Source organism: Triticum urartu, chromosome 5A (genome assembly GCF_056163025.1).
Source record: "Triticum urartu cultivar PI428250 chromosome 5A, HENAU_Tu73, whole genome shotgun sequence".
Classification (NCBI taxonomy): Eukaryota; Viridiplantae; Streptophyta; class Magnoliopsida; order Poales; family Poaceae; genus Triticum; species Triticum urartu.
The window spans coordinates 65,514,308-65,536,949 of record NC_141877.1 but is presented as its reverse complement, the minus strand read 5'-3'; positions in this window follow the sequence as shown (position 1 = coordinate 65,536,949).

The following is a 22,642-nucleotide window of genomic DNA, read 5'->3' as shown; positions in this document are numbered from 1 at the left end:
GGCACGAGCCTGAAATCCCAATTTCAGTCCTTGGAACATCTCATATGTTCTGCGATGTTTCAAAAACGTCTTTGGTGCCTCAATTCTAAACCATTTAGCATTACGCACTGAACTATCATGTAGTCATCAAAATGTGTATGTCAGATGTTCGCAACATCCACAGACGACGTTCGAGGTTCAGCACACTGAGCGGTGCATTAAGGACATAAGCCTTCTATGAAGCAATGAGGACAATCCTCGGTTTACAGACCTAGTCCGCATAATTGCTACTATCAACTTTCAACTAAATTTTCTCTAGGAACATATCTAAACAGTAGAACTGAAGCGCGAGCTACGACATAATTTGCAAAGATCTTTTGACTATGTTCAGGATAATTAAGTTCATCTTATGAACTCCCACTCAGATAGACATCCCTCTAGTCATCTAAGTGATTACATGATCCGAGTCAACTAGGCCGTGTCCGATCATCACGTGAGACGGACTAGCCAACGTCGGTGAACATCTTCATGTTGATCGTATCTTCTATACGACTCATGCTCGACCTTTTCGGTCTTCTGTGTTCCGAGGCCATGTCTGTACATGCTAGGCTCGTCAAGTCAACCTAAGTGTTTGCATGTGTTCCGAGGCCATGTCTGTACATGCTAGGCTCGTCAACACCCGTTGTATTCGAACGTAAGAATCTATACACTCGATCATCACGTGGTGCTTCGAAACTACGAACTGTCGCAACGGTGCACAGTTAGGGGGAACACTTTCTTGAAATTTTAATGAGAGATCATCTTATTTACTACCGTCGTTCTAAGCAAATAAGATGTATAAACATGATAAACATCACATGCAATCAAATAATAGTGACATGATATGGCCAATATCATATAGCTCCTTTGATCTCCATCTTGGGGCTCCATGATCATCATCGTCACCGGCATGACACCATGATCTCCATCATCATGATCTCCATCATCGTGTCTCCATGAAGTTGTCACGTCATCTATTACTTCTACTACTACAGCTAACGTTTAGCAATAAAGTAAAGTAATTACATGACGTTTATGTTGATACGCAGGTCATAAATAAATTAAGACAACTCCTATGGCTCCTGCCGGTTGTCATACTCATAGACATGCAAGTCGTGATTCCTATTACAAGAACATGATCAATCTCATACATCACATATATCATTCATCACATCCTTTTGGCCATATCACATCACATAGCATACCCTGCAAAAACAAGTTAGATGTCCTCTAATTGTTGTTTGCATGTTTTACGTGGCTGCTATGGGTTTCTAGCAAGAACGTTTCTTACCTACGCAAAACCACAACATGATATGCCAATTTCTATTTACCCTTCATAAGGACCCTTTTCATCGAATCCGATCCGAAGTGGGAGAGACAGACACCCGCCAGCCACCTAATGCAACTAGTGCATGTCAGTCGGTGGAACCGGTCTCACGTAAGAGTACGTGTAAGGTTGGTCCGGGCCGCTTCATCCCACGATGCCGTCGAATCAAGATAAGACTAGTAACGGCAAGCATATTGAACAAAATCAACACCCACAACTACTTTGTGTTCTACTCGTGCATAGAAACTACGCATAGACCTAGCTCATGATGCCACTATTGGGGAACGTAGCAGAAATTCAAAATTTTCCTATGTGTCAGCAAGATCTATCTATGGAGAGACCAGCAACGAGGGGAAGGAGAGTGCATCTACATACCCTTGTAGATCGCTAAGCGGAAGCGTTCAAGTGAACGGGGTTGATGGAGTCATACTCGTCGTGATTCAAATCACCGATGATCAAGTGCCAAACGCACGGCACCTCCGCGTTCAACACACGTACAGCCCGGTGACATCTCCCACGCCTTGATCCAGCAAGGAGAGAGGGAGAGGTTGAGGAAGACTCCATCCAGCAGCAGCATAACGGCGTGGTGGTGGTGGAGGAGCGTGGCAATCCTGCAGGGCTTCGCCAAGCACCACGGGAGAGGAGAAGGACTTAGGAGAGAGGGAGGGGCTGCACCAAAGGCATAAGGGGGTGTGTCTAGAGGCCCTCCTACCCTCACTATATATAGGGAGCCCAAGGGGGGGTGCGCCATCCCTAGGAGATCCAATCTCCTAGGGGGCGGCGGCCAGGGGAGGTTTCCCTCCCCCCCAAGGCACCTAGGAGGTGCCTTCCCTCCTTGGGACTCTTCCTTAGGGTTCCCCCTTCACCCTAGGCGCATGGGCCACAAGGGAAGTGGCGCCCTAGCCCACTTTGGGCTGGATCCCTTCCCACTTCAGCCCATGGGACCCTCCGGGATAGGTGGCCCCACCCGGTGGGCCCCCGGGACCCTTCCGGTGGTCCCGGTATAATACCGATGACCCCGAAACTTGTCCCGATGGCCGAAATAGGACTTCCTATATATAAATCTTTACCTCCGGACCATTCCGGAACTCCTCGTGACGTCTGGGATCTCATCCGGGACTCCGAACAACATTCGGTAACCACATACAAGCTTCCTTTATAACCCTAGCGTCATCGAACCTTAAGTGTGTAGACCCTACGGGTTCGGGAGACATGCGGACATGACCGAGACGTTCTCCGGTCAATAACCAACAGCGGGATCTGGATACCCATGTTGGCTCCCACATGTTCCACGATGATCTCATCGGATGAACCACGATGTCAAGGACTTAATCAATCCCGTATTCAATTCCCTTTGTCTAGCGGTATTATACTTGCCCGAGATTCGATCGTCGGTATCCCGATACCTTGTTCAATCTCGTTACCGGCAAGTCTCTTTTACTCGTTCCGTAACACATCATCCCATGATCAACTCCTTGATCACATTGTGCACATTATGATGATGTCCTACTGAGTGGGCCCAGAGATACCTCTCCGTTTACACGGAGTGACAAATCCCAGTCTCGATTCGTGCCAACCCAACAGACACTTTCGGAGATACCCGTAGTGCACCTTTATAGTCACCCTGTTACGTTGTGACGTTTGGTACACCCAAAGCACTCCTACGGTATCCGGGAGTTGCACAATCTCATGGTCTAAGGAAATGATACTTGACATTAGAAAAGCTTTAGCATACGAACTACATGATCTTGTGCTAGGCTTAGGATTGGGTCTTGTCCATCACATCATTCTCCTAATGATGTGATCCCATTATCAACGACATCCAATGTCCATGGTCAGGAAACCGTAACCATCTATTGATCAACGAGCTAGTCAACTAGAGGCTTACTAGGGACATGGTGTTGTCTATGTATCCACACATGTATCTGAGTTTCCTATCAATACAATTCTAGCATGGATAATAAACGATTATCATGAACAAGGAAATATAATAATAACTAATTTATTATTGCCTCTAGGGCATATTTCCAACAAATGGATGTGAAGAGTGCTTTTCTTAATGGTCCCATTAATGAATTGGTGTACGTCAAGCAACCCCCCGGGTTCGAGGATCCCTACTTTCCCGATCATGTGTATCAACTCGATAAGGCACTCTATGGCCTTAAACAAGCCCCACGTGCGTGGTATGACCACCTTACCAAGTTGTTACAAGACCGTGGTTTTGAAGTTGGGCTAATCGACCCCACTCTTTTTACTAAGAAGGTCAAAGGGGAGTTGTTTGTGTGCCAATTATATGTTGATGATATTATCTTTGGTTCTCCTAACAAAGCTTTCAATGAGGAATTTGCCGCTCTCATGACCTCAAAGTTTGAGATGTCCTCCATGGGAGAGTTGAAGTTCTTTCTAGGGTTCGAAGTGAAGCAAAGAAGAGAAGGAACCTTCATCAATCAATCCAAATACACTCAAGACATGCTCAAGAGATTCAAGCTAAGTGACGTCAAGCCGGCTTCCACTCCAATGCCCACCAAGTGCCAACTTGACTTAGATCCCAATGGTAAAGTGGTGGATCAAAAGGTATATCGTTCCATGATTGGATCCTTGCTTTACCTTTGTGCATCTAGAGCGGACATCATGTTGAGTGTGGGAATTTGTGCACGGTTTCAAGCCGCATCTAAGGAAAGTCACTATGTGGCGGTCAAACAAATCTTTCGATATTTGGCTCATACCCCAAACTTTGGCTTATGGTACCCAAGAGGATCAAACTTCAAGCTTGTAGGGTACTCGGATTCCGATTGGGCGGGAGACAAAGTGGATAGGAAGTCCACTTCCGGAGGGTGCCAATTCCTTGGTTGCTCTTTGGTAAGTTGGTCTTCCAAAAAGCAAAGTTGTGTGTCTCTCTCGTCCACCGAAGCGGAGTATGTTGCGGCCGGTAGTTGTTGTGCACAACTCTTATGGATGAGGCAAACTTTAAAGGATTATGGTGTCACTTGTGACAAAGTGCCTCTTTGGTGTGACAATGAAAGTGCCATCAAGATCTCTCTCAACCCGGTGCAACACTTCAAGACGAAGCATATTGAGATCCGGTATCACTTCATCCGGGATCACATTAGGCGAGGAGAGATCGAGCTCAACTACGTGAACACTCATGATAACCTTGCAGATATCTTCACGAAGCCCTTGGATGAAGCAAGATTTTGCGAGTTAAGGCATGAGCTAAATATCATCGATTCAAGCAATTTTGCTTGAACCCTTGCACACCCCACCATACTCAACGTGTTGTCCTATTTAGATGTAGGCATGGACATAGGGGGAGTGATGTTCTCTCAATGAACTCTCCCTCCCCCCATTATGCATAAATCAATCAAGTCTTTCACATTAGCCATATTTGATGGTACTTGTGCTTCAAAGACGAGTTTTGGTCATGGACCCAAGGATAATTCTTCGCGGTGCCGTACCAATTGACTCAAACATAGGTGGCTACGGCCACCGCCCTCTCTTTTGGAGAGGTGGTGTCTCGTGGTTGGTTCGTTTGTCGTGTGCCTTTCTGGTTTTGTGTGTTGCGTGGTCTTGTGGTGTTGTGTTGGCTCGGAGTGGTTTGTGCAAAGATCCAGTTTTTCGCGCTCGAAACGTGCATCTTCTTGAGCCCATGGTACTACCGCGTCTGGGCGCGGTACTACCGCTTTGGAAGGCACGGTACTACTGCGCCACAGCACGGTACTACCGCTCTGGTGCGGTACTTCGGAAGTACCGCACCGTGCGGTACTACCGTGTCTGGGCACGGTACTACCGCGCCGTCAAGGGTGCGTGGGGGTTATGACTCGGGCAGGGGAGTTACAACTCCCCATACCCATTCATTGTCTCTCTCTCCACGTCTCTCCCTCTCAAGAACGGCGCCGGAGGCCCTGGCCGGATCTCCGTCTCCGGCCACTCTCCTCGGATTCCGACCGGTGGGATTGTTCCCCACCACTTCCTCTTGCCATGAACCAAGGTTTTTCCCAAATCCCTCTTTTTCTTGGCTGTTCTCTTGCTTCTAGGCTTTTGGGGAGAAACTTGTTGTTCTTGAGATTTTAGGCCAAATCTATGCAAGAGTAGGATGTAGGAGAGTCGTGATGCGTAGGAAACATACTTGATATGGTGTCTTGTGGTAGCTTTGTCCTACCGTAGTACCGTCGTGGTTTCGCGGGCTTTCTCAGATTTGAACCTGTTCAGATTTGACGCGGTGCGGTACTACCGTGCCCTATGTGCGGTACTACCGCTCTCGCGGTACTACCGCCCGTCAGGCGCGGTACTACCGTACCGTGTGGTACTACCGCTCCACAGACGCGGTACTACCGCACCGGGCACGGTGCTAAGGTCGTACTACCGCTCCTACACCCGGTACTACCATGATCTTGCACGGTACTACCCTGTCTAAGAGCCGTACTACTCTCTTAGCTCCGCAGCTCTTGGCAGTACTACCGTAGGGATCAAATCTCTCTCTAGGCATGTATCATGTGTGCTTTCTACTTATTTCACTTGCTTTGTTGTGGTCTTTGCATTAATCTCTCCTGGCTGTTGTGGGTGTTTTTTCGTTCTGTGTCTCAGGTGGTGGCTCTCGCCGTTCCAATCCCAGTCGTGACACTGGCTCCAAGCGTCTGCGCAACCCCCAAGATGAAGCCCCAGAGGGCTCCAATGCCCCCAAGTGCAATGTCAAGTCCACTGCCAGCAAGCAAAAGGAACCGGCTAAGGGCATGGACGAGATTTCAACCACTGAGTATGTCGAGCGCCGGAAGATCAATCCCTATGTGAATCCTCGGGCTATCCTCAGAGGCACCGAGTTGTTCTGGACCAAGCCACAGGCTCTCATCTATCTGGATGTGATCAAGAACAAGCAGAATACCTACGTGGATGTCAAGTGGATAGACATGCATCACCTACGGAAAGACAAGTTTCGTGACTATTTTGGAGAGGCTCTGGACTTGGTGGAGCAGTTTGCTATTGAGCCGGTGATCTCCTTTCACCTTGACTATGACCCTGAGCTTATCTGTCAGTTCTTTGCCTCAGTGTACTTTCATCCCGGGGAGGAGCGGAGGATGACTTGGATGACCAATGGCCGTCAGCTGTCTGCTACATGGAAAGAGTTCATGGATCTGCTGCACATTCCTGATGACGGGCTTCACACCCCCATTGGCGTCCGCCCCCATGCCAACTCTGAGTCTGCCAACAAGAACCAGCTTCAGCCCTTCCTTGTTGAGAAGGTACTCCCCAATGGGAAGTCATCTTGGGTGTTGAAATCCTTTCTGGATATCATGCATGGCATCTTCCGCAACACTCTGTTCCCACGCATTGGCGACAAGGACAAGGTTCATGCATATCTAGTGGACATGTTGCTCTTGTGTGCAGAGGCACGTACTTCTCAGACTCAGCCACTTGATGTCTCTCACATCATGTGGTGTGAGCTTCGGTTTGTGGTGTTCACTCGCAAGGTTCCTATCTATGGACCGTACCTGTTTCTGCTGCTCTCCACCACTTGGGAGAAGACGTATCCAGGTGATGAGTTCCTTGCTCCAGACTGGATTCGCCATGAGTCCATCAGCCTCCGCGTCAAGCCCAACTGGGCCAACACCACTACTTGTGCTGAGGCATCTTCTGCTAGGAGGGCTGCTGGTGAGGGGGAGGCTGCTGCTGAGGACCGTGCTGCTAGGTCCACCACCTCTTCCTCTGAGCCATCATGGGCCAAGAAGCTGAAGGACAAGATAAAGACTCTCTTCTGCATGCAGGTGAAGGGACAGTACAGGGCTCACGTGACTGACAAGGAGAGTCGCCGCCGTGACAAGAAGGTGATGAGGCTCTTTGGAGAGGATGTGTCTGGCGGGTCTGAGGACGTCATCACACCTGAGGCTGCCTGGATGTCTAAGCAGGGCTACAAGTGGACCAGTTTAGAGGATGACATGGAGGAGACTATCCCCGCCGCTGAGTCTGACGAGGAGCACGAGGAGCAGTGGGACGACTTCTCTGCCTGAGCCACCCCGTGTGTGTAGGTGTCCTCTCTGCCTTTTTGGCGTCTCGATGCCAAAGGGGGAGAGAGTGTAGGGATTTGTGTTGTGTCGTGCTTGGTGTGTTTGTTTGCTTTGTCGTTTGGACCTCGTTTGCCTCGTTTGCTTTAGTTCCGTTTGTGCTTCCGAGACCTTTCCTCCATATGGTGTAAGACATATGCACTCTATCTATATTAGTTATCTTATGTTTGTACTATCTTGTCTAGTGATAAATTTGCCTTGTCTCTATAATATAGGGGGAGCTCAGTTCCTAGTATTCGTGCTCGTCTAGGTGGCACACATTTAGGGGGAGCCCGTCTATATTATAGAGAGGAGGGGTTTGCTTTTACTCAATAGTATTTTTCCTTGTGCAAATCCCGTTTTGTCATCAATCCACCAAAAAGGGGGAGATTGTAAGGACATATTTATCCCTAAGTGTTTTGGTGATTGATGACAACGCATTTGCGAAGTAATCGTGTGCCATGAGTTTTCCAGACTCTTCTCTGCTAGGCACAAGACGATTGGGTGCCCCTCGAAGACTGACGAAGACGGCGTATTTTCTACGTTTCTTTTTGGTGGCTTTGAGTCATAGGAAAGCCGTACTATTAAGAGGGGGTCCACGTTGGAAAGGTTTGGGTGGAATCATCACGTACACGTCTCCTTTTATCCCCTCCTTCTTCCTTGGAGCTTCCTCCGTTTTTCCTGCCTCCTTTGACTGGCTGCTGTTGTGGTTGCGGTAGTACTGCTCCTGGATCAACGGTAGTACCATGGGCATCCACGGTAGTACCGCGCGGTGGCGCGGTAGTACCGCTGGTGCTCACGGTAGTACCGCTCCCCTGGAGCCGCACTACTGCTGCCCACCAGGCTAGTGCCGCCCCTTTGCGGTAGTAGGAGCGGATGTAATTTTTTACATCCACACCTGCCGCGGTAGTACCGCTTTCGCCGTGCGGTAGTACCGTGCTATGCGGTCAGGCAGTAGTACCGCCCCTCGGCAGTACTACTGTGTCGAGTTTTTGCTACTTCCATTTTTTTGCGGAAGTAGGCACGGAAGTTCCCCTTCCCCCTGGACGGGACTTTTGCCTTACGGTAGTACTGCATTGGGGGCGCGGTAGTACCGTGCGTGCGGAAGTACCGCCTGATGAAGCTATGTACCTAGGGTAGGGTCACGGACCCGTCCTAACTGCCCTACCCAAGGACACCTCTAGAATAAATCACCTTTCAATCGACTTGGAGGTGTTCCACTCAACAGACTCGAAGACATTTGACCAAGAAGTAATTACTCGACCAAGATCCAACCACTCAACGGCCAAGAGACCTAAAGTCACTCCGCACGCTAACGGTCGGTCATTAAGTAGCTTTTATGGTCATCATAGCACTTTATTACTAGCGTTATCAGTAACGCCCTACCTTAATGTACATTGAACCCTTCGTAACGTGGGCTGGCCGGGGTCCTGGCGCACTCTATATAAGCCACCCCCTCCCCCGAGACAAGGGTTCGCACCTCTGTAACTCATACACACATAATCTAGTCGACCGCCTCCGGGCTCCGAGACGTAGGGCTTTTACTTCTTCCGAGAAGGGCCTGAACTCGTAAACCTTGCGTCCTTACAACCTCTCCATAGCTAAGACCTCGCCTCTCCATATTTACCCCCCTACATCACTGTCAGAGTTAGAACCACGACAGTTGGCGCCCACCTTGGGGCTAGGAGTCTTAGCGCCTAGTTTGAGAAGTTGCGATTTTTTCCGATCTCCTTGATCATGGTTTCGGGCGGAGCTTTGGTGGAGGGCCGCGAGATCCATCTCGGCGCGCTCACGTTCATCGCCGACGACTCCGCTTGGCTTCAGGAGGCTCCACTCGACGTCGATGCGCTCCCCGTCCGCGGGGCGACGCACTTTCGCGCATGCGTCCGTGGTGTCCTCCTGCGGCAGCCATCGACCCAGTATCGGTCGGCTCCCGTGGCATCTCCCCGCCCTGTTTCTCGCCGGCGCAAGCGCTCTGGTCGGTCGAGGCTTCAGAGGTGGGTGAGGCATGCGGTGGCCCGCCAGTCAGCCATCCCACAAGTCGTGGCAATCGAGCCCGACGAATCCCTCTACGGCCTGTTCAACCTGTCGACTGGCTCCGCAGAGACTGCATCTGAATGCGACAATAGTGACCCAGCTGCAGAGGTTCTGGTGATCGATGGGCCACACAGCCTCCCGGTTTCCCCCGCGCTAACGGAGGCGCGGATGGGGGCGACCCATCGCGTCCTCACGAGGAGTATCTCCCCGAGCCTCTCATGTCGTTGCAGCGGGAGGAACTTCGCCGCCGGAACATGGATGCACTCCACACTCCTATCGTTGGAGAAACCCCCGAGGCCCGAGCCTTGGAGGACGCACGCTTGGCTAACTTGGCCGAGCACACTCGACTGGAGAATCTCTAGCGAATACTCGACAGGCGAGCGCGTCAACGGGCTCCAGAATCCAGTCGACGTCAACTCTTTCCGCCCCCGCAGGTATATCATACTCCGATTCAGAATTTGGCGGCTGCAGCCCGTATAGCAGAGTCGATTCAGCCCTCCCAGTCAGAGGCTGACAGAGGCTTGTTGCAAATCAGAGCGTTGCTCCGGGCAGCGGGAGACCAGAATTCCGTTGTTTCTCAGTCGTGGAACAGGATCCACGGTCGATCCGTTGCAGCGGATACAGTCCAGTCGGCTCACAGCCCAAGATCGCCTCCGAGGCGTGAGGGACGTGGAGACCGGCGTGATCAGTACAGAAGGAATGAGCAGTATGATCACCGATTCGATCGTGATGATCGACGTCGAGTGCCAACCCCTCCCCCGAGGAGTGGATCATATGTGCCTCGACAACAGGTGGACAGACGCCCTCATAGTGTTGGGCGGAGAATTCCAGTCGACCCCAGGGAACTAGGCTTTGATGCGAGATCCATTCTCGTTCAAGGTTTGGTCGACAGGAATAGAGCTCACCAAGAAGGCCACGACAGAGATGCGCCTACCAGTAGCAGAGTACATGTTTCAGGGCCGGAGTGTTTCAGTCGAGCCATCAGAGCCGCTGTAATTCCTCCCAACTTCAGGTTGGCGACTGGAGTTAGTAAGTTCACCGGTGAGTCCAAGCCCGATACTTGGCTCGAAGATTACCGAGTGGCTGTCCAGATTGGCGGTGGGAACGATGAGGTAGCCATGAAGCACCTGCCTCTCATGTTAGAAGGCTCGGCCAGAGCGTGGCTGAATCAGTTAGCACCCAGCAGCATTTACACTTGGGAGGATCTCTCCCGAGTGTTTGTCACCACATTTGAAGGAACATGCAAGTGACCTGCAGGCCTTACGGAATTGCGGTCTTGCGTGCATAAACCGAATGAAACTCTGAGGGATTACATCCATAGGTGGATCACATTGCATCACACAGTTGAAAATGTACCAGATCATCAAGCAGTTTGTGCCTTTAAAGAAGGCGTTAAGTACAGAGAATTGAATGGGATGGATGGAGGCAGCGGTTTGAACATACTGTAAGCAGAAACATTGAAAGGGATGGGCATTCCGATGTCCAGGCTCAGCACCAGTAATATGAGTTTCCATGGAGTCATTCCTGGGAAGAAAGCCGAGTCACTCGGCCAAATTACTCTTGATGTGGTTTTCGGTGATTCCAAGAATTACCGCAAGGAAAAGTTGACATTCGAAGTTGTGGATTTCCAAAGTGCTTATCACGCTATTTTGGGCAGGCCAGCTTATGCACACTTCATGGCTCGACCATGTTATGTGTATCTCAAATTGAAGATGCCTGGTCCCAAAGGTGTGATCACTGTTACAGGCAATCGGAAGAAAGCAGAAGAGTGGTTTCAGAAAGGCTCAAAGATTGCTGATGCTCAGATGGCGGTGGTCGAGCTGCAAGAGTATCATAAGACTGCAGATCCGAGTGAGTTGCTACGAGCTAAGAAGCCTGCTTCAGAATCAGCTTTTCAGTCGTCCGGTGAAATGAAGGCAGTTCACATTCACCCGACCGATCCAAACGCTACTCCGACTCACATCTCAATGACGGTCGACTCCAAATAGGAAGAAGCGCTCATCCAGTTCCTCCGTGAGAACTGGGACATCTTCGTATGGAAGCCTGCTGACATGCTTGGAGTTCCCAGGGGGCTGGCTGAGCACCGTCTACGAGTCGACCCAAAATTTAAACCTGTGAAAGAACATCTTCGACGGTCCGCCGTCCAGAAGAGGAAGGCCATTGGCGAGGAGGTGGCTCGGATCTTAGCAGCAAAGTTCATCCGAGAAATTTACCACTCCGAGTGGCTCGCCAATGTTGTCATGGTGCCCAAGAAGGACAAGTCACTTCGCATGTGCATTGATTTCAAGCATATCAATCGGTCCTGCCCGAAAGATCATTTTCCTCACCCCGCATCGACCAGATAGTCGACTCGACTGCGGGATGTGAGCGTTTGTCTTTCCTAGACGCCTATTCCGGGTACCATCAGATCCGTCTGTACAGGCTCGACGAGATCAAAACAGCTTTCATCACTCCATTCGGGTGCTTCTGTTATGTCACCATGCCGTTCGGCCTCAAGAATCCGGAGCCACATTCATGAGGATGATTCAGAAGTGTTTGCTCACTCAAATCAGTCGGAATGTGGAGGCATACATGGATGATATTGTGGTCAAGTCACGGAAGGGTTCCGACCTGCTGACTGACCTTGCTGAAACCTTTGCAACCTCAGGAGGTATGATATCAAGCTCAATCCGTCAAAGTGCACGTTCGGAGTTCCAAGTGGGAAGTTACTTGGTTTTCTCGTTTCTGAACGGGGAATCGACGCCAATCCTGAAAAAATTGGTACTATACTTCGGATGAAACGTCCTGTGCGTGTGAATGACGTCCAGAAGCTTACAGGATGCTTGGCCGCTTTAAGTCGATTCATCTCTCGCCTCGGTGAAAAGGCATTGCCTCTTTACCGACTGATGAAGAAGTCCGACAAGTTCGAGTGGACTCCAGAAGCTGATGCAGCGTTTACAGAGCTCAAAGCTCTGCTCTCCACCCAGCCGGTGCTTGCTGCCCCAATCAGCAAGGAGCCTTTGCTGATTTACATTGCAGCCACAGGACAAGTTGTCAGTACAGTACTTATGGTCGAGCGGGAAGAAGAAGGAAAGGCCTTCAAAGTTCAGCGCCCAGTATATTATGTTTCTGAAGTTTTGACTCCTTCAAAGCAAAGATATCCTCATTACCAGAAGCTTGTATATGGGATTTATATGACCATGAAGAAGGTTGCACATTACTTCTCTGATCATTCCATTACAGTCGTCAGCGACGCTCCACTATCAGAGATTTTGCACAACAGAGATGCAACTGGTCGAGTGGCCAAATGGGTGATTGAACTTCTTCCCCTAGATATCAAGTTTGAGGCAAAGAAAGCTATCAAGTCCCAAGCAATTGCAGATTTCGTCGCCGAGTGGATCGAACAGCAACTTCCGACTCAAGTTCACTCGGAGCACTGGACCATGTTCTTCGATGGATCTAAGATGCTGAATGGTTCCGGTGCTGGGGTAGTATTGGTTTCCCCCCGAGGAGATAAGCTCAGATATGTTCTCCAGATTCACTTCGATTCCTCCAATAACGAAGCAGAATATGAAGCACTTTTGTATGGGTTGCGCATGGCCATTTCACTCAGCATCCGTCGCCTCATGGTCTATGGCGACTCAGATTTGGTGGTTAATCAGGTGATGAAAGAATGGGACGTCAAAAGTCCAGCTATGACTGGTTATTGCAATGCAGTGAGAAAGTTAGAGAAGAAATTCGAGGGGTTAGAGCTTCATCACATCCCCGGACTGAAAAATCAAGCGGCTGATGATTTGGCAAAGATAGGCTCCAAGAGAGAAGCCATCCCCAGTAATGTGTTTTTGGAACACATCCACTCGCCATCAGTCCAAGAAGATCCTTTTACAGTTGAAGCCCCGCAGCCAAAGAGTGCCACAGATCCGACTGAAGTTGAAATTCCGGCAGTGGTCGACCTAATCATGGAAGTTTTGGCAATCACCCCTGACTGGACGATACCGTACATCGCATATATCCTGAGAAAGGAACTCCCGGAGGACGAAGAAGAGGCTCGACAGATCGTCCGTCGATCCAAGGCCTTTACAGTCATAAAGGGACAGTTGTATAGAGAAAGCGCGACTAGAGTCGGTCAGAAGTGTATAACACCAGAAGAAGGTCAGATAATCCTTGATGATATCCACTCGGGGACCTGTGGTCATCATGCGTCCTCTCGGACCATTGTGGCTAAAGCATACCGAGCGGGATTTTACTGGCCAAGAGCGAATGAAATGGCAAAAGAGATAGTCGACAAGTATGAAGGGTGCCAGTTCTACTCCAACATGTCGCACAAGCCTGCATCAGCCCTGAAGACCATTCCACTCGTCTGGCCCTTCGCTGTTTGGAGACTGGACATGGTTGGACCACTGAGAACGGGCAGGAGCGGCTTCACTCATGTGCTAGTGGGAGTCGACAAGTTTACCAAATGGATTGAAGCTAAGCCTATCAAGAATCTTGATGCTCGCACTGCTATCAGTTTCGTCAGAGAGTTAACATTCAGATATGGAGTCCCGCATAGCATCATCACCGACAATGGGTCAAACTTTGATTCAGACAAGTTCAGAGCTTTTTGCGCCTCTCAAGGCACACGAGTCGACTACACATCGGTCGCCCACCCCCAGTCGAATGGACAAGCAGAAAGGGCAAATGGTCTGATTCTCAAAGGACTAAAGCCTCGGCTGATGCGTGATCTCAAGCATGCAGCAGGCGCTTGGGTCGACGAGCTTCCGTCGGTTCTGTGGGGATTGAGGACTACCACGAATCGGTCGACTGGAAGAACTCCGTTCTTTCTGGTTTACGGAGCGGAAGCAGTCCTGCCAAGTGATCTACTTCACAATGCACCCCGAGTCGAGCTTTATACCGAAGATGAAGCAGAACAAGCCCGGCAAGACGTAGTCGACCTCCTGGAAGAAGAAAGAGAAATGGCTATGATCTGATCGACCATTTATCAGCAAGACGTGCGTCGATTCCATGCCAGAAATGTGAAGAGTCGAGCCTTCCAAGAAGGAGATTTGGTCCTCCGAGTGGATCAACAGAAACCACACAAGCTTGCTCCTACTTGGGAAGGTCCCTTCATCGTCACCAGAGTCCTCCACAATGGAGCGTATCACCTTTACAATGTCGATCGCAAGATCGATGAGCCACGAGCTTGGAATGCAGAACTGCTCCGCCCCTTTTACACTTGAATTCTCACTCGGATGAGATGTAATAAGAAAAACTTCTGTAGTCTATTTATCAAAGACAAGAGTGTTACAATTTTTCCTATAATTGTTGTCACTTTTGTTTGCGTGTGAAATCCCCCAGTGGGTGGCTTAGCTGCGAATCCGTTTTGCCTAAGTTTGTTAAAAAAATCCTACCGAGTGGTGAGCCAGACTCCCACTCGGAGGCTTAGCTGCAGCCCAGCGCTCGCCTAAGTGTTTAAAAATCCTATCGAGTGGTGAGCCAGACTCCCACTCGGAGGCTTAGCTGCAGCCCAGTGCTCGCCTAAGTGTTTAAAAATCCTACCGAGTGGTGAGCCAAACTCCCACTCGGAGGCTTAGCTGCAGCCCAGTGCTCGCCTAAGTGTTTAAAAATCCTATCGAGTGGTGAGCCAGACCGAGTGGTGAGCCAGACTCCCACTCGAAGGCTTAGCTGCAGCCCAGTGCTCGCCTAAGTGTTTCAAAATCCTACCGAGTGGTGAGCCAGACTCCCACTCGGAGGCTTAGCTGCAGCCTAGTGCTCACCTAAGTGTTTAAAAATCCTACCGAGTGGTGAGCCAGACTCCCACTCGGAGGCTTAGCTGCAGCCCAGTGCTCGCCTAAGTGTTTAAAAATCCTACCGAGTGGTGAGCCAGACTCCCACTCGGAGGCTTAGCTACAGCCCAGTGCTCGCCTAAGGGTTTAAAAATCATACCGAGTGGTCAGCCAGACTCCCACTCGGAGGCTTAGCTGCAGTCCAATACCCGCCTAAGTTTGAAAAAATCCTACCGAGTGGAGAGCAGACCTCCCACTCGGGGGCTTAGCTGCAGTCCAGTACTCACCTAAGTTTGAAAAAATCCTACCGAGTGGAGAGCAGACCTCCCACTCGGAGGCTTAGCTGCAGTCCAGTACTCGCCTAAGTTTGAAAAAATCCTACCGAGTGGAGAGCAGACTTCCCACTCGGGGGCTTAGCTGCAGTCCAGTACTCGCCTAAGTTTGAAAAAATCCTACCGAGTGGAGAGCAGACCTCCCACTCGGGGGCTTAGCTGCAGTCCAGTACTCGCCTAAGTTTGGAAAAATCCTATCGAGTGGAGAGCAGACCTCCCACTCGGGGGCTTAGCTGCAGTCCAGTACTCACCTAAGTTTTTAAAATCCTACCGAGTGGAGAGCAGACCTTCCACTCAGAGGCTTAGCTGCAGCCCAGTGCTCGCCTTAGTACGGAACGCATCCCAATCCGCAAGGATGAAGAGGTGCAAATCGACTGCTACCTTCTCCTTCGGAGCTGCACCACAAATACAAAGTTATTTCGAGTGAAGAACAAGTTCCACTCGACAGATAATTCATGAAGATATTCAACGATAAATCAAGTTCAGATAAATTCCAAAGGTTCCAGACCACAGATCGAAGTACTCGGGCATGCAGCCCAAAAAAGTTTAACGGTTACAAAAACCACTCGGCATTCCGAGGCAAATTTAAGGTGGGACATAAGAGTTTGTTCACTCCGCGGGAGGAGGGCTGGCAGGCTCGATGAACTCATCCAGGTCGACGCCGTCGGCTATCCGAGTGGCTGCAGCGATGAAAGTCTCCATAAAGGTTCGGAAGTCATGCTTCTGGGTGTTGGCGACCTTGATTGCTGCCAGCTTGTCTTGTCGCACCTCCTTGCAGTGGACACGAACCAAGGACAGAGTCACATCAGCGCCACACCGAGAAGAAGACTTCTTCCACTCCTGCACTCGGTCAGGGATTCTGTTAAGTCGAGTCATCAGAGACTCGAGATCGTTTTGGAGCGTAGCCTCTGGCCAAAGTCCCGGGTCGATCCATGACATGGCGACCTTCAGTCGAGCCAAGTAGTCCACAGCACCGTCGATGCGAGATTCCAGTCGGAGCAGATTCATCGCAGTTTCATATTTCACGGGAGAGTTGATTGGATCCAAACTTGGTTCGATCCGCCCAGTCTCCTCTTCAAAGTTCTGGCAAAACTCTGCATTCACGATCCAAGGATAAGTCAATTTTCATACACTGAGTCGACACAAAAAAAACACCAGTCGAAACTGAATGTGCACCTTCAAGCTTGATGTACAACTTCTTGGCGAGGCTCCTCAAGTAGCTCTCCAGATCGTCCCTCCTGCGAGCGATGCCTTCCATATTTTCGTTCAGGTTGAGGTTATCCTTCTTCCAACGTGTACACTCCCTGTTGGCTTCATTCAGAGCGATCTTCAGCCTGGTGTTCTCTTCTTCTAACTGGCCGACCGAAGCCAGCTTCTGTTCGGCCAGAGCGGTCTTGTCGTCAGCCTCCTTACGGGCAGCAGCCAAGTCCTGATCCTTCTTCGCCAGAGCTTCTCTCAGTTTTTCTGCAAAGAAATGATGATTGATTCGGAAATAGCAGAAGGGTAATCAAGCCTAAAAACTAACCAGTCGACAAAATCGTCTTACCTGCGGCGCCTTCTCTGACCTTTTGCGGCTCTGTCCTGGCCAGCTCCAAATCAAGATTCAGTTGAATCTGCTGCTTCTCCAAGTCAGCAAAGCGAGCTCCAAGATCGCAAGATTTCTGAAATCAAAGGGGAGAAGTTATCGTTACAGCAAAAAAAACAAAGGCAATAAATACTAAGACTACGGTCGACTGCCAGCAGTCCACCATAGTCTCGGGGACTACACCCAGTGGGTGCACTTAGCGTGCCCCCACCGGTTCTGATCCCAGTCGACCGGCCCGCCGAAGTTGAGTTCAAAAAAAAAGAGAAAGAAAGCAGAACTCAGACTCCAGTCGACTGCCAGCAGTCCACCATAGTCTCGGGGACTACACCCAGTGGGTGCACTTAGTGTGCCCCCACCGGTTCTGATTCCACTCAACCGGCCCGCCGAAGTCGAGTTCAAAAAAAAGAGAGAAAGAAAGTAGAACTCAGACTACAGTCGACTGCCAGCAGTCCACCATAGTCTCGGGGACTACACCCAGTGGGTGCACTTAGCGTGCCCCCGCCGATTCTGATTCCACTCGACCGGCTGGCCGAAGTCGAGTCGAAGAGACAAACTACCAGTTTGGTTTATACATTCGGCAAAATACAAAGACTACAGTCGACTGCCAGCAGTCCACCGTAGTCTCCACTAGTCCAAAACTTCAATCGACGCACCCAGTGGGTGTACAGACGCAAAGATTTTCGGAAAGAATCTTCAGATAGCCGACTAACCTGAACGTTGCTCTGGAGAGCCGAGCTGGCATCATAGGCGGCTTGGTTGGCGTCCCGCACCATCTTCATCTTCTCCATTATAATGCCCGCCTGGCGTATGGCTTCCCTAGCAGCGTTCACCTCGTCCTCTGGGACATGATGGGTCGCAAAAACTGAAGGCGGGTCGACAGGGGCCTGAGCAGTCGAAGAAGAAGGCAAGGCACTCGACAGGGGCTCCGCGAAGGTAACAGAACCCCGATTGACGTCACCAGTGTCCTGAACGACTGGTTCCGCCCTCAGCGTCGACTGTAGCGCCTCACTTGCAGGAGCTCGCCTACTCTTCCTCGTCAAAGACCTCTCGGGCTCTTCATCATCATCAGGGAGGTCAATAATGTTGGGAGCTGTGCAAAGTTCAAATTGCCAAAATCACGTCACCCAATGATGCACGATGTAGTTGAATCGACCAAAGAAAGATAGTATGGCGGAAATCATACCTGGATTAGAAGTGACCGCATCCTCCATCACCTCATCATCATCCCTGTAAGCTGAGGTCCCGGAAGTGGCAGCGCTAACAATTCCAAAGTTCTTCCAGTTAAAACAAGAAAAACAAACAGCGCGGAGCGTCGAGTGAATACAAGGAGAGACACTCACGCGGAGGCGACAGGGATATCGATCTTGATCTTTGGTAGCGCCTTCCAAGTCTTCGGCTCTGCAACTTTGGGGTGTTTTGGCGCCTTCTCAGTCGGGGTTGGTGAAGAGACCCGAGGACGCTTCGAAGACTGGCCAGCCTGAGTAGTTGCCTTGTCGCGGGCACTCGGCCGTTCTTGGTCAAGCTTGGATCGTCTCTCTATGCGAGGAGGCGACTCGACTTCTTCCTCATCACTTGAGTCGTCACTTCCACCATCCCCTTCACCATTAGAAGTCCACTCGCCACTTTCGCCACCACTCGCCTCGCCTTCCAGAGCTTGCTCTTGCTCCCCGTTGGGCATCGAATACATTTCAGTAATGGCATGAAAGAAAGTAGGGAGAACAAAGTCAGTCGACGCAATACAGACAGCTGCACGAGTGAATTCGAATTACAAGCAAAAACTCAGAATCAGACCTGCTCTGGTGCACGCGACTGGTCGAATGGGGGAACTCTCCTGGCTCCTCTGGGATTGTCCTTGTTCCCGGTAATGCTCGACAGCCACTTCTCCAGCGTGTCGTCATCGACCTCCTCTGGGTAGATCCGAGTGGAGTCTTCTAGACCCGAATACATCCACATCGGGTGGTCTCGGGCTTGGAGAGGCTGGATGCGCCGCTGAAGGAAGACCTCCAAGAGATCCATACCAGTGACCTCGTCACGAATGAGCTGGACCACTCGGTTGACCAACACCTTCACGTGCGCCTTCTCCTCCGGGAGCACCTTCAAAGGAGAGGGTTTTTCCACTCGGTCCATGGTAAAGGGAGGGAGGCCAGTCGATTGCCCTGGCGTCGACTGGTCTTTGCAGTAGAACCAGGTCGACTGCCATCCACGAACTGAATCGGGAAGAATCATGGCCGGAAAGGAGCTTTTTCCCCTTGTCTGGATGCCAAGACCCCCACACATCTGGATCACTTGGGTCCTCTCATCACTCGGATTAGCCTTTTTCACTGTCTGGGAGCGACAAGTGAAAATATGCTTGAAAAGACCCCAGTGAGGTCGACAACCCTAGAAGTTCTCACACAAGGAAATGAACGCGGCAATATAAATGATTGAGTTGGGGGTAAAATGGTGGAGTTGAGCCCCAAAGAAGTTCAGAAACCCTCAGAAGAAAGGATGAGGAGGCAAGGAAAACCCACGGTCGACGTGGGTGGCAAGAAGAACGCGCTCACCCTCTCGGGGTTGCGGCTCGGATTCCTTCCCCGGAAGCCACGCCGAGTCGTAGGGGATCAGCCCTCCCTCGGCCAGGTCGTCGAGGTCTTCTTGGGAGACCCTCGAGTGGATCCAGTCGCCCTGGATCCAACCCTTCGGCAGGCCAGTCCGCGAGGAAGATCCGCCCCGGCTCGTCGCCTTCCCCTTTGACCTCGCTGTCGCCTTCTTTGCCCGCTCCAGAGCCGCTGTCTTCTCCTTCACCATTGTCACCGACGAGACGCGTGTGGCGCGGTGGCGCTGGAGCGAGAGCGAGCGCAGAGAAGAGGCGTGAGGAGGAGAAGAGATAATGGGGCGCACTGTTCGGGAGACTCCGGTCCAACGCTTATATGAGGCCGCTTCCGAGTGGCTGACAGGTAGGCCCAGATGGCTCTGTCAAAACCCGTAACGACCGCACGAGCGATACGTGGCGAAAAAGGTGGCGCGGGGATCGAGGCGGCTCCACTCTGTCTCGTCCGATTACTGCGGCCTCCCCCGTCCCGCGTGCTTCCCAAAATTCGGATCCCACTAAATCCGCGGGCAGCAAATAACTTGTCAGACCAAAGATCTCCTCCGCACCGTCACTCGGAGCCTTACAAGTGAAGAAACTCACTTGGCGAAGAATTAAGAATGGATCAAGGCGACTGAAAAGGGAGCTGCTGCCATCACTCAGGTCCGTTGATCCGAAACAAGATATGCTCACGGCATAGAAAACGAGTCGGAGAAGTCCTCAACTCCTTCCCCACTCAAACCTCGATCCATTCGGGGGCTAATGATGAAGCTATGTACCTAGGGTAGGGTCACGGACCTGTCCTAACTGCCCTACCCAAGGACACCTCTAGAATAAATCACCTTTCAATCGACTTGGAGGTGTTCCACTCGACAGACTCGAAGACATTCGACCAAGAAGCAATTACTCGACCAAGATCCAACCACTCGACGACCAGGAGACCTAAAGTCACTCCGCACGCTAACGGTCGGTCATTAAGTAGCTTTTATGGTCATCATAGCACTTTATTACTAGCGTTATCAGTAACGCCCTGCCTTAATGTACATTGAACCCTTCGTAACATGGGCTGGCCGGGGTCCTAGCGCACTCTATATAAGCCACCCCCCTCCTCCGAGACAAGGGTTCACACCTCTGTAACTCATACACACATAATCTAGTCGACCGCCTCCGGGCTCTGAGACGTAGGGCTTTTACTTCTTCCGAGAAGGGTCTGAACTCGTAAACCTTGCGTCCTTACAACCTCTCCATAGCTAAGACCTCGCCTCTCCATACTTACCCCCCTACATCACTGTCAGAGTTAGAACCATGACACCGCCCCCAGCTTGCGTCTGTTTCCCTGACTGGGGTCGCGGCAGTACCATGGGACGGTACGGTAGTACCGCACTACCGTGCGGTAGTACCGCTTGGTTGCAAGCAGTAGTACCGCGCGGCCTTGCGGTAGTACCGCTGGCCGCGGGCTGGTTGGTGGGTAACGGTTGGATCTTTTCCACACACTATATAAAGGGTCTCCTTCTTCCCCGTTGACCCACCTCTTCCACCATTAAAGCTCCATTATTGCTCCAAGCTCCATTTTCGCCCGATCTCACTCCCTAGCCAACCAAACTCGTTGATTTGCTCGGGAGTGGTTGAGAAGGCCCCGATCTACACTTCCATCAAGAGATATTTGATTCCCCCTACTAATCCCTTGTGGATCTTGTTACTCGTGGGTGTTTGAGCATCCTAGACGGTTGAGGTCACCGCGAAGCCATAGTCCATTGTGGTGAAGCTTCGTGGTGTCGTTGGGAGCCTCTAATTGAGTTGTGGAGATTGCCCCAACCTCGTTTGTAAAGGTTCGGTCGCCGCCTCCAAGGGCACCAATAGTGAAATCACGGCATCTCGCATTGTGTGAGGGCGTGAGGAGATTACGGTGGCCCTAGTGGCTTCTTGGGGAGCATTGTGCCTCCACACCGCTCCAACTGAGACGTACTTCCTCTCAAAGGGAAGGAACTTCGGCAACACATCCTCGTCTCCACCGTCTCCACTCTTGGTTATCTCGTGCCTTTACTTGTGTAGCTTATTTGTTTCATATATCTTGCTTGCTTGTATTCCTATTCGTGTTGCATCATATAGGTTGCTCATCTAGTTGCATATCTAGACAACCTACTTTGATGCAAAGTTTAAATTGCTAAAGAAAAGCTAAAAATTGTTAGTTGCCTATTCACCCCCCCTCTAGTCAACCATATCGATCCTTTCACCCGGCCTCCCACAGCCGGCCGAGCTCAAGACCGACCGGATCCGCCCCAAAACCGGCCGGCGGGTGCGCAAACCAGGTGGCCGTGGTCGCGTCCGAGCCCGGCGCCGAGGGGAAGGGGTTGGGCGAGCTCGCGTCCGAACTGCACGGCTGCAATGGCAGCGGCGGCAGCGACGGGAAGAGTGAGGAAGAGTGGAGGGGGTGCGGCCGGAGGGAGGGAGGGGGTGGATAAAAAAAGGCCCGTCTTGTGCCACCGACGGGCGAGCCAGAGGAGGACACGCGCAGACGACCCGCGTGTCCACGTGGTGTCCGTTTCATCCCAAAAGCGGCGCAAGTTTGGGTCGGGAATGGGTCGAAAGCGGATACAAAGCGGACAAAAGTTCGTTTGCTCCCGCGCGCTGGGCCGCCTTTTTTGTCCCTTTTACCCTAAAACGGACGGGGCCGAACAAGATAGGGTCGCGCGGTGGAGTTGGCCTCAGGTTGTGGAATTTGGCAGGTGCTGGGATACCCTTTGATCCGGGCTGAGCCTCCACCCACGCTAGCTGCTCTCTTCTTTCTCCTTATTTTCCCCCCTTCTTGCGCTGACTGTCCTGTTTCTCGGACACTTGGATCCCTTTGTACCTTGTTACTTTTTTCTGATCAATGAATTTGGCAAGCTTTGCCAACATTCAAAAAAAAAGAGCGTCTGATCTGATCTGATCGCCGGCCATTAATAAGTACGTGCGGCTTCCATGCATCAATGCATGATACTGCACTTATGTTGTT